The following is an 11,619-nucleotide window of genomic DNA, read 5'->3' as shown; positions in this document are numbered from 1 at the left end:
GATGCAGAGTTGTAGAGTTGTAGATGCAGAGTTGTAGATGTAGAGATGCAGAGTTGTAGATGTAGAGATGCAGAGTTGTAGATGCAGAGTTGTAGAGTTGTAGATGCAGAGTTGTAGATGTAGAGATGTAGATGCAGAGTTGTAGATGCAGAGATGTAGATGCAGAGATGTAGATGCAGAGTTGTAGATGCAGAGTTGTAGATGCAGAGATGTAGAGTTGTAGATGTAGAGTTGTAGATGTAGAGTGTTGTAGAGTTGTAGATGTAGAGAGTTGTAGATGTAGAGATGTAGATGCAGAGTTGTAGATGCAGAGTTGTAGATGCAGAGTTGTAGAGATGTAGAGAGTTGTAGATGTAGGGATAGAGTTGTAGATGTAGAGTTGTAGATGTAGAGATATAGAGTTGTAGATTTAGAGTTGTAGAGATGTAGAGAGTTGTAGATGTAGAGTTGTAGATGTAGAGATATAGAGTTGTAGATGTAGAGTTGTAGATGCAGAGTTGTAGAGTTGTAGATGTAGAGATGCAGAGTTCTAGATGCAGAGATGTAGATGCAGAGATGTAGATGCAGAGATGTAGATGCAGAGTTGTAGAGAGTTGTAGATGTAGAGTTGTAGATGTAGAGATAGAGTTGTAGATGTAGAGATATAGAGTTGTAGATGTAGAGTTGTAGATGCAGAGATGTAGATGCAGAATTGTAGATGCAGAGATGTAGATGCAGAGATGTAGATGCAGAGTTGTAGATGCAGAGATGTAGATGCAGAGATGTAGATGCAGAGTTGTAGAGAGTTGTAGATGTAGAGTTGTAGAGTTGTAGATGTAGAGATGCAGAGTTGTAGATGCAGAGTTGTAGATGCAGAGTTGTAGAGTTGTAGATGTAGAGATGCAGAGTTGTAGATGCAGAGTTGTAGAGTTGTAGATGCAGAGTTGTAGATGCAGAGATGTAGATGCAGAGATGTAGATGCAGAGTTGTAGAGATGTAGAGAGTTGTAGATGTAGAGTTGTAGATGTAGAGATAGAGTTGTAGATGTAGAGTTGTAGATGTAGAGATATAGAGTTGTAGATGTAGAGTTGTAGATGCAGAGTTGTAGAGTTGTAGATGCAGAGTTGTAGATGTAGAGATGCAGAGTTGTAGATGCAGACTTGTAGAGTTGTAGATGCAGAGTTGTAGATGTAGAGATGTAGATGCAGAGTTGTAGATGCAGAGTTGTAGAGAGTTGTAGATGTAGAGTTGTAGATGTAGAGATAGAGTTGTAGATGCAGAGTTGTAGATGCAGAGATGTAGATGCAGAGATGTAGATGCAGAGGTAGAGATGTAGAGTTGTAGAGAGTTGTAGATGTAGAGATGTAGAGTTGTAGATGTAGAGATGTAGAGAGTTGTAGATGTAGAGTTGTAGATGTAGAGAGTTGTAGATGTAGAGATGTAGATGTAAAGTTGTAGATGTAGAGATGTAGAGAGTTGTAGATGTAGAGATGTAGATGCAGAGATGTAGATGCAGAGTTGTAGAGAGTTGTAGATGTAGAGTTGTAGATGTAGAGATAGAGTTGTAGATGTAGAGATATAGAGTTGTAGATGTAGAGTTGTAGATGCAGAGTTGTAGAGTTGTAGATGTAGAGATGCAGAGTTGTAGATGCAGAGTTGTAGATGCAGAGTTGTAGATGCAGAGTTGTAGAGATGTAGATGTAGATGTAGAGTTGTAGATGTAGATGCAGAGTTGTAGATGTAGAGATGTAGATAGAGAGTTGTAGATGTAGAGATGTAGAGTTGTAGAGAGTTGTAGATGTAGTGATGTAGAGAGTTGTAGATGCAGAGATGTAGATGCAGAGTTGTAGATGCAGAGTTGTAGATGCAGAGATGTAGAGTTGTAGATGTAGAGTTGTAGATGTAGAGTGTTGTAGATGTAGAGATAGAGTTGTAGATGTAGAGTTGTAGATGTAGAGATATAGAGTTGTAGATGTAGAGTTGTAGATGCAGAGTTGTAGAGTTGTAGATGCAGAGTTGTAGATGTAGAGATGCAGAGTTGTAGATGTAGAGATGCAGAGTTGTAGATGCAGAGTTGTAGAGTTGTAGATGCAGAGTTGTAGATGTAGAGATGTAGATGCAGAGTTGTAGATGCAGAGATGTAGATGCAGAGATGTAGATGCAGAGTTGTAGAGAGTTGTAGATGTAGAGTTGTAGAGATGTAGAGAGTTGTAGATGTAGAGTTGTAGATGTAGAGATAGAGTTGTAGATGTAGAGTTGTAGATGTAGAGATATAGAGTTGTAGATGTAGAGTTGTAGATGCAGAGTTGTAGAGTTGTAGATGTAGAGATATAGAGTTGTAGATGTAGAGTTGTAGATGCAGAGTTGTAGAGTTGTAGATGTAGAGATGCAGATTTGTAGATGTAGAGATGCAGAGTTGTAGATGCAGAGTTGTAGAGTTGTAGATGCAGAGTTGTAGATGTAGAGATGTAGATGCAGAGTTGTAGATGCAGAGTTGTAGAGAGTTGTAGATGTAGAGTTGTAGATGTAGAGATAGAGTTGTAGATGCAGAGTTGTAGATGCAGAGATGTAGATGCAGAGATGTAGATGCAGAGGTAGAGATGTAGAGTTGTAGATGTAGAGATGTAGAGAGTTGTAGATGTAGAGTTGTAGATGTAGAGAGTTGTAGATGTAGAGATGTAGATGTAGAGTTGTAGATGTAGATGTAGAGAGTTGTAGATGTAGAGATGTAGATGCAGAGATGTAGATGCAGAGTTGTAGAGAGTTGTAGATGTAGAGTTGTAGATGTAGAGATAGAGTTGTAGATGTAGAGATATAGAGTTGTAGATGTAGAGTTGTAGATGCAGAGTTGTAGAGTTGTAGATGTAGAGATGCAGAGTTGTAGATGCAGAGTTGTAGAGATGTAGATGTAGATGTAGAGTTGTAGATGTAGATGCAGAGTTGTAGATGTAGAGATGTAGATAGAGAGTTGTAGATGTAGAGATGTAGAGTTGTAGATGTAGAGATGTAGAGTTGTAGAGAGTTGTAGATGTAGAGAGTTGTAGATGTAGAGATGTAGAGAGTTGTAGATGTAGAGTTGTAGAGGGTTGTAGATGTAGAGTTGTAGAGAGTTGTAGATGTAGAGTTGTAGATGTAGAGAGTTGTAGATGCAGAGAGTTGTAGATGTAGAGAGTTGTAGATGCAGAGATGTAGATGCAGAGTTGTAGATGCAGAGTTGTAGATGTAGAGTTGTAGAGAGTTGTAGATGTAGAGTTGTAGAGAGTTGTAGATGTAGAGTTGTAGATGTAGAGAGTTGTAGATGCAGAGAGTTGTAGATGTAGAGAGTTGTAGATGCAGAGATGTAGATGCAGAGTTGTAGATGCAGAGTTGTAGATGTAGAGTTGTAGAGAGTTGTAGATGTAGAGTTGTAGAGAGTTGTAGATGTAGAGTTGTAGATGTAGAGAGTTGTAGATGCAGAGAGTTGTAGATGTTGAGAGTTGTAGATGCAGAGATGTAGATGCAGAGTTGTAGATGCAGAGTTGTAGATGCAGAGATGTAGAGTTGTAGATGTAGAGTGTTGTAGAGTTGTAGATGTAGAGAGTTGTAGATGTAGAGATGTAGATGCAGAGTTGTAGATGCAGAGTTGTAGATGCAGAGTTGTAGAGATGTAGAGAGTTGTAGATGTAGAGATAGAGTTGTAGATGTAGAGTTGTAGATGTAGAGATATAGAGTTGTAGATGTAGAGTTGTAGAGATGTAGAGAGTTGTAGATGTAGAGTTGTAGATGTAGAGATAGAGTTGTAGATGTAGAGTTGTAGATGTAGAGATATAGAGTTGTAGATGTAGAGTTGTAGATGCAGAGTTGTAGAGTTGTAGATGTAGAGATGCAGAGTTGTAGATGTAGAGATGTAGATGCAGAGATGTAGATGCAGAGATGTAGATGCAGAGTTGTAGAGAGTTGTAGATGTAGAGTTGTAGATGTAGAGATAGAGTTGTAGATGTAGATATATAGAGTTGTAGATGTAGAGTTGTAGATGCAGAGATGTAGATGCAGAGTTGTAGATGCAGAGATGTAGATGCAGAGATGTAGATGCAGAGTTGTAGAGAGTTGTAGATGTAGAGTTGTAGAGTTGTAGATGTAGAGATGCAGAGTTGTAGATGCAGAGTTGTAGAGTTGTAGATGCAGAGTTGTAGATGCAGAGTTGTAGAGTTGTAGATGTAGAGATGCAGAGTTGTAGATGCAGAGTTGTAGAGTTGTAGATGCAGAGTTGTAGATGCAGAGATGTAGATGCAGAGATGTAGATGCAGAGATGTAGAGTTGTAGATGCAGAGTTGTAGATGTAGAGATGTAGATGCAGAGTTGTAGATGCAGAGATGTAGATGCAGAGATGTAGATGCAGAGTTGTAGAGAGTTGTAGATGTAGAGTTGTAGAGATGTAGAGAGTTGTAGATGTAGAGTTGTAGATGTAGAGATATAGAGTTGTAGATGTAGAGTTGTAGATGCAGAGTTGTAGAGTTGTAGATGCAGAGTTGTAGAGTTGTAGATGTAGAGATGCAGAGTTGTAGAGTTGTAGATGCAGAGTTGTAGAGTTGTAGATGTAGAGATGCAGAGTTGTAGATGTAGAGATGCAGAGTTGTAGATGCAGAGTTGTAGAGTTGTAGATGCAGAGTTGTAGATGTAGAGATGTAGATGCAGAGTTGTAGATGCAGAGATGTAGATGCAGAGATGTAGATGCAGAGTTGTAGAGAGTTGTAGATGTAGAGTTGTAGAGATGTAGAGAGTTGTAGAGTTGTAGATGTAGAGTTGTAGATGTAGAGATATAGAGTTGTAGATGTAGAGTTGTAGATGCAGAGTTGTAGAGTTGTAGATGTAGAGATATAGAGTTGTAGATGTAGAGATGCAGAGTTGTAGATGCAGAGTTCTAGAGTTGTAGATGCAGAGTTGTAGATGTAGAGATGTAGATGCAGAGTTGTAGAGTTGTAGATGTAGAGATGCAGAGTTGTAGATGTAGAGATGCAGAGTTGTAGATGCAGAGTTGTAGATGCAGAGTTGTAGATGTAGAGATGTAGATGCAGAGTTGTAGATGCAGAGTTGTAGAGAGTTGTAGATGTAGAGATAGAGTTGTAGATGCAGAGTTGTAGATGCAGAGATGTAGATGCAGAGATGTAGATGCAGAGGTAGAGATGTAGAGTTGTAGAGAGTTGTAGATGTAGAGATGTAGAGTTGTAGATGTAGAGATGTAGAGAGTTGTAGATGTAGAGTTGTAGATGTAGAGAGTTGTAGAGATGTAGATGTAGAGTTGTAGATGTAGAGATGTAGAGAGTTGTAGATGTAGAGATGTAGATGCAGAGATGTAGATGCAGAGTTGTAGAGAGTTGTAGATGTAGAGTTGTAGATGTAGAGATAGAGTTGTAGATGTAGAGATATAGAGTTGTAGATGTAGAGTTGTAGATGCAGAGTTGTAGAGTTGTAGATGTAGAGATGCAGAGTTGTAGATGCAGAGTTGTAGATGCAGAGTTGTAGAGATGTAGATGTAGATGTAGAGTTGTAGATGTAGATGCAGAGTTGTAGATGTAGAGATGCAGAGTTGTAGATGCAGAGTTGTAGATGCAGAGTTGTAGAGATGTAGATGTAGATGTAGAGTTGTAGATGTAGATGCAGAGTTGTAGATGTAGAGATGTAGATAGAGAGTTGTAGATGTAGAGATGTAGAGAGTTGTAGATGTAGAGATGTAGAGTTGTAGAGAGTTGTAGATGTAGAGTTGTAGAGAGTTGTAGATGTAGAGTTGTAGATGTAGAGAGTTGTAGATGCAGAGAGTTGTAGATGTAGAGAGTTGTAGATGCAGAGATGTAGATGCAGAGTTGTAGATGCAGAGTTGTAGATGTAGAGTTGTAGAGAGTTGTAGATGTAGAGTTGTAGAGAGTTGTAGATGTAGAGTTGTAGATGTAGAGAGTTGTAGATGCAGAGAGTTGTAGATGTAGAGAGTTGTAGATGCAGAGATGTAGATGCAGAGTTGTAGATGCAGAGTTGTAGATGCAGAGATGTAGAGTTGTAGATGTAGAGTTGTAGATGTAGAGTGTTGTAGAGTTGTAGATGTAGAGAGTTGTAGATGTAGAGATGTAGATGCAGAGTTGTAGATGCAGAGTTGTAGATGCAGAGTTGTAGAGATGTAGAGAGTTGTAGATGTAGGGATAGAGTTGTAGATGTAGAGTTGTAGATGTAGAGATATAGAGTTGTAGATTTAGAGTTGTAGAGATGTAGAGAGTTGTAGATGTAGAGTTGTAGATGTAGAGATAGAGTTGTAGATGTAGAGTTGTAGATGTAGAGATATAGAGTTGTAGATGTAGAGTTGTAGATGCAGAGATGTAGATGCAGAGATGTAGATGCAGAGTTGTAGAGAGTTGTAGATGTAGAGTTGTAGATGTAGAGATAGAGTTGTAGATGTAGAGATATAGAGTTGTAGATGTAGAGTTGTAGATGCAGAGATGTAGATGCAGAGTTGTAGATGCAGAGATGTAGATGCAGAGATGTAGATGCAGAGTTGTAGAGAGTTGTAGATGTAGAGATGTAGAGTTGTAGATGTAGAGATAGAGTTGTAGATGTAGAGTTGTAGATGTAGAGATATAGAGTTGTAGATGTAGAGTTGTAGATGCAGAGTTGTAGAGGTGTAGATGTAGAGATATAGAGTTGTAGATGTAGAGATGCAGAGTTGTAGATGCAGAGTTGTAGAGTTGTAGATGCAGAGTTGTAGATGTAGAGATGTAGATGCAGAGTTGTAGAGTTGTAGATGTAGAGATGCAGAGTTGTAGATGTAGAGATGCAGAGTTGTAGATGCAGAGTTGTAGATGTAGAGATATAGATGCAGAGTTGTAGATGCAGAGTTGTAGAGAGTTGTAGATGTAGAGTTGTAGATGTAGAGATAGAGTTGTAGATGCAGAGTTGTAGATGCAGAGATGTAGATGCAGAGATGTAGATGCAGAGGTAGAGATGTAGAGTTGTAGAGAGTTGTAGATGTAGAGATGTAGAGTTGTAGATGTAGAGATGTAGAGAGTTGTAGATGTAGAGTTGTAGATGTAGAGAGTTGTAGATGTAGAGATGTAGATGTAGAGATGTAGAGAGTTGTAGATGTAGAGATGTAGATGCAGAGATGTAGATGCAGAGTTGTAGAGAGTTGTAGATGTAGAGTTGTAGATGTAGAGATAGAGTTGTAGATGTAGAGATATAGAGTTGTAGATGTAGAGTTGTAGATGCAGAGTTGTAGAGTTGTAGATGTAGAGATGCAGAGTTGTAGATGCAGAGTTGTAGATGCAGAGTTGTAGAGATGTAGATGTAGAGTTGTAGATGTAGATGCAGAGTTGTAGATGCAGAGTTGTAGAGATGTAGATGTAGATGTAGAGTTGTAGATGTAGATGCAGAGTTGTAGATGTAGAGATGTAGATAGAGAGTTGTACATGTAGAGATGTAGAGTTGTAGATGTAGAGATGTAGAGTTGTAGAGAGTTGTAGATGTAGAGAGTTGTAGATGTAGAGATGTAGAGAGTTGTAGATGTAGAGTTGTAGAGTGTTGTAGATGTAGAGTTGTAGAGAGTTGTAGATGTAGAGTTGTAGATGTAGAGAGTTGTAGATGCAGAGAGTTGTAGATGTAGAGAGTTGTAGATGCAGAGATGTAGATGCAGAGTTGTAGATGCAGAGTTGTAGATGTAGAGTTGTAGAGAGTTGTAGATGTAGAGTTGTAGAGAGTTGTAGATGTAGAGTTGTAGATGTAGAGAGTTGTAGATGCAGAGAGTTGTAGATGTAGAGAGTTGTAGATGCAGAGATGTAGATGCAGAGTTGTAGATGCAGAGTTGTAGATGCAGAGATGTAGAGTTGTAGATGTAGAGAGTTGTAGATGTAGAGATGTAGATGCAGAGTTGTAGATGCAGAGTTGTAGATGCAGAGTTGTAGAGATGTAGAGAGTTGTAGATGTAGGGATAGAGTTGTAGATGTAGAGTTGTAGATGTAGAGATATAGAGTTGTAGATTTAGAGTTGTAGAGATGTAGAGAGTTGTAGATGTAGAGTTGTAGATGTAGAGATAGAGTTGTAGATGTAGAGTTGTAGATGTAGAGATATAGAGTTGTAGATGTAGAGTTGTGGATGCAGAGTTGTAGAGTTGTAGATGTAGAGATAGAGTTGTAGATGTAGAGATATAGAGTTGTAGATGTAGAGTTGTAGATGCAGAGATGTAGATGCAGAGTTGTAGATGCAGAGATGTAGATGCAGAGATGTAGATGCAGAGTTGTAGAGAGTTGTAGATGTAGAGTTGTAGATGTAGAGATGCAGAGTTGTAGATGCAGAGTTGTAGAGTTGTAGATGCAGAGTTGTAGATGCAGAGTTGTAGAGTTGTGGATGTAGAGATGCAGAGTTGTAGATGCAGAGTTGTAGAGTTGTAGATGCAGAGTTGTAGATGCAGAGATGTAGATGCAGAGATGTAGATGCAGAGATGTAGATGCAGAGAGTTGTAGATGTAGAGTTGTAGATGTAGAGATATAGAGTTGTAGATGTAGAGTTGTAGATGCAGAGTTGTAGAGTTGTAGATGCAGAGTTGTAGAGTTGTAGATGTAGAGATGCAGAGTTGCAGATGTAGAGATGCAGAGTTGTAGATGAAGAGTTGTAGAGTTGTAGATGCAGAGTTGTAGATGTAGAGATGTAGATGCAGAGTTGTAGATGCAGAGATGTAGATGCAGAGATGTAGATGCAGAGTTGTAGATGTAGAGTTTTAGAGATGTAGAGAGTTGTAGATGTAGAGTTGTAGATGTAGAGATAGAGTTGTAGATGTAGAGTTGTAGATGTAGAGATATAGAGTTGTAGATGTAGAGTTGTAGATGCAGAGTTGTAGAGTTGTAGATGTAGAGATGCAGAGTTGTAGATGTAGAGATGTAGATGCAGAGATGTAGATGCAGAGATGTAGATGCAGAGTTGTAGATGCAGAGTTGTAGAGATGTAGATGCAGAGTTGTAGATGCAGAGTTGTAGAGATGTAGATGTAGAGTTGTAGATGTAGATGCAGAGTTGTAGATGTAGAGATGTAGATGTAGAGTTGTAGAGAGTTGTAGATGTAGAGATGTAGATTTTTAGATGTAGAGATGTAGAGTTGTAGAGAGTTGTAGATGTAGTGATGTAGAGAGTCGTAGATGTAGAGAGTTGTAGATGTAGAGATGTAGAGAGTTGTAGATGTAGAGTTGTAGAGAGTTGTAGATGTAGAGTTGTAGATGTAGAGAGTTGTAGATGCAGAGATGTAGATGCAGAGTTGTAGATGCAGAGTTGTAGATGCAGAGATGTAGAGTTGTAGATGTAGAGAGTTGTAGATGCAGAGATGTAGATGCAGAGTTGTAGATGCAGAGTTGTAGATGCAGAGATGTAGAGTTGTAGATGTAGAGTTGTAGATGTAGAGTGTTGTAGAGTTGTAGATGTAGAGAGTTGTAGATGTAGAGATGTAGATGCAGAGTTGTAGAGTTGTAGATGCAGAGTTGTAGATGTAGAGATGTAGATGCAGAGATGTAGATGCAGAGATGCAGAGTTGTAGAGATGTAGAGAGTTGTAGATGTAGAGATAGAGTTGTAGATGTAGAGTTGTAGATGTAGAGATATAGAGTTGTAGATGTAGAGATATAGAGTTGTAGATGTAGAGTTGTAGATGTAGAGATATAGAGTTGTAGATGCAGAGTTGTAGAGTTGTAGATGCAGAGTTGTAGATGTAGAGATGTAGATGCAGAGTTGTAGATGCAGAGATGTAGATGCAGAGATGTAGATGCAGAGTTGTAGAGAGTTGTAGATGTAGAGTTATAGATGTAGAGATAGAGTTGTAGATGTAGAGATATAGATGCAGAGATGTAGATGCAGAGTTGTAGAGAGTTGTAGATGTAGAGTTGTAGAGTTGTAGATGCAGAGTTGTAGATGTAGAGATGTAGATGCAGAGTTGTAGATGCAGAGATGTAGATGCAGAGATGTAGATGCAGAGTTGTAGAGAGTTGTAGATGTAGAGATGGAGTTGTAGATGTAGAGATATAGAGTTGTAGATGCAGAGTTGTAGATGCAGAGATGTAGAGTTGTAGATGCAGAGTTGTAGATGTAGAGATGTAGATCCAGAGTTGTAGATGCAGAGTTGTAGAGATGTAGATGTAGAGTTGTAGATGCAGAGTTGTAGATGTAGAGATGTAGATGTAGAGTTGTAGAGAGTTGTAGATGTAGAGATGTAGAGTTGTAGATGCAGAGTTGTAGATGTAGAGATGTAGATGCAGAGTTGTAGATGTAGAGTTTTAGAGATGTAGAGAGTTGTAGATGTAGAGTTGTAGATGTAGAGATAGAGTTGTAGATGTAGAGTTGTAGATGTAGAGATATAGAGTTGTAGATGTAGAGTTGTAGATGCAGAGTTGTAGAGTTGTAGATGTAGAGATGCAGAGTTGTAGATGTAGAGATGTAGATGCAGAGATGTAGATGCAGAGATGTAGATGCAGAGTTGTAGATGCAGAGTTGTAGAGATGTAGATGCAGAGTTGTAGATGCAGAGTTGTAGAGATGTAGATGTAGAGTTGTAGATGTAGATGCAGAGTTGTAGATGTAGAGATGTAGATGTAGAGTTGTAGAGAGTTGTAGATGTAGAGATGTAGATTTTTAGATGTAGAGATGTAGAGTTGTAGAGAGTTGTAGATGTAGTGATGTAGAGAGTCGTAGATGTAGAGAGTTGTAGATGTAGAGATGTAGAGAGTTGTAGATGTAGAGTTGTAGAGAGTTGTAGATGTAGAGTTGTAGATGTAGAGAGTTGTAGATGCAGAGATGTAGATGCAGAGTTGTAGATGCAGAGTTGTAGATGCAGAGATGTAGAGTTGTAGATGTAGAGAGTTGTAGATGCAGAGATGTAGATGCAGAGTTGTAGATGCAGAGTTGTAGATGCAGAGATGTAGAGTTGTAGATGTAGAGTTGTAGATGTAGAGTGTTGTAGAGTTGTAGATGTAGAGAGTTGTAGATGTAGAGATGTAGATGCAGAGTTGTAGAGTTGTAGATGCAGAGTTGTAGATGTAGAGATGTAGATGCAGAGATGTAGATGCAGAGATGCAGAGTTGTAGAGATGTAGAGAGTTGTAGATGTAGAGATAGAGTTGTAGATGTAGAGTTGTAGATGTAGAGATATAGAGTTGTAGATGTAGAGATATAGAGTTGTAGATGTAGAGTTGTAGATGTAGAGATATAGAGTTGTAGATGCAGAGTTGTAGAGTTGTAGATGCAGAGTTGTAGATGTAGAGATGTAGATGCAGAGTTGTAGATGCAGAGATGTAGATGCAGAGATGTAGATGCAGAGTTGTAGAGAGTTGTAGATGTAGAGTTATAGATGTAGAGATAGAGTTGTAGATGTAGAGATATAGATGCAGAGATGTAGATGCAGAGTTGTAGAGAGTTGTAGATGTAGAGTTGTAGAGTTGTAGATGCAGAGTTGTAGATGTAGAGATGTAGATGCAGAGTTGTAGATGCAGAGATGTAGATGCAGAGATGTAGATGCAGAGTTGTAGAGAGTTGTAGATGTAGAGATGGAGTTGTAGATGTAGAGATATAGAGTTGTAGATGCAGAGTTGTAGATGCAGAGATGTAGAGTTGTAGATGCAGAGTTGTAGATGTAGAGATGTAGATCCAG

This window comes from Gasterosteus aculeatus, unplaced genomic scaffold (assembly GCF_964276395.1).
Source record: "Gasterosteus aculeatus unplaced genomic scaffold, fGasAcu3.hap1.1 HAP1_SCAFFOLD_22, whole genome shotgun sequence".
Classification (NCBI taxonomy): domain Eukaryota; kingdom Metazoa; phylum Chordata; class Actinopteri; order Perciformes; family Gasterosteidae; genus Gasterosteus; species Gasterosteus aculeatus.
The sequence above is the reverse complement of the archived record's forward strand: the minus strand, read 5'-3'. Positions refer to the sequence as shown.